The sequence below is a fragment of the Pseudorca crassidens genome, chromosome 13, assembly GCF_039906515.1.
Source record: "Pseudorca crassidens isolate mPseCra1 chromosome 13, mPseCra1.hap1, whole genome shotgun sequence".
Classification (NCBI taxonomy): Eukaryota; Metazoa; Chordata; class Mammalia; order Artiodactyla; family Delphinidae; genus Pseudorca; species Pseudorca crassidens.
This window is the reverse complement of record NC_090308.1, coordinates 42,312,635-42,312,928: the sequence shown is the minus strand read 5'-3', so window position 1 is coordinate 42,312,928 and position 294 is coordinate 42,312,635.

Here is a 294-nt window from a genome sequence, read left to right as displayed (position 1 = left end):
GTGCTATGAGAAGAGACAGACCGTTTAAGATGCCCAGGATCCGAGGGACGCGGGCTCCCCGGAATCTCCCATTCTAACCAAGAAGACGCGCGCCTGACTGACGTCCTGCTCCGGGTGTTGCCGGCGTCTGCTCCTCGCCCTCCACGCGACCAGGTGGCGCGCTCGGTCTCCGGCCCAGCTAGTTCGCAGCCGCACGCCGTCCCTCCCCGCGCCGGGCTAGGCCACATCCTCGGACCCAGAGGCCGCGTCAGAGTTCCACGTCGACCAATTAGAACTGTCCATGTACTAACGGGG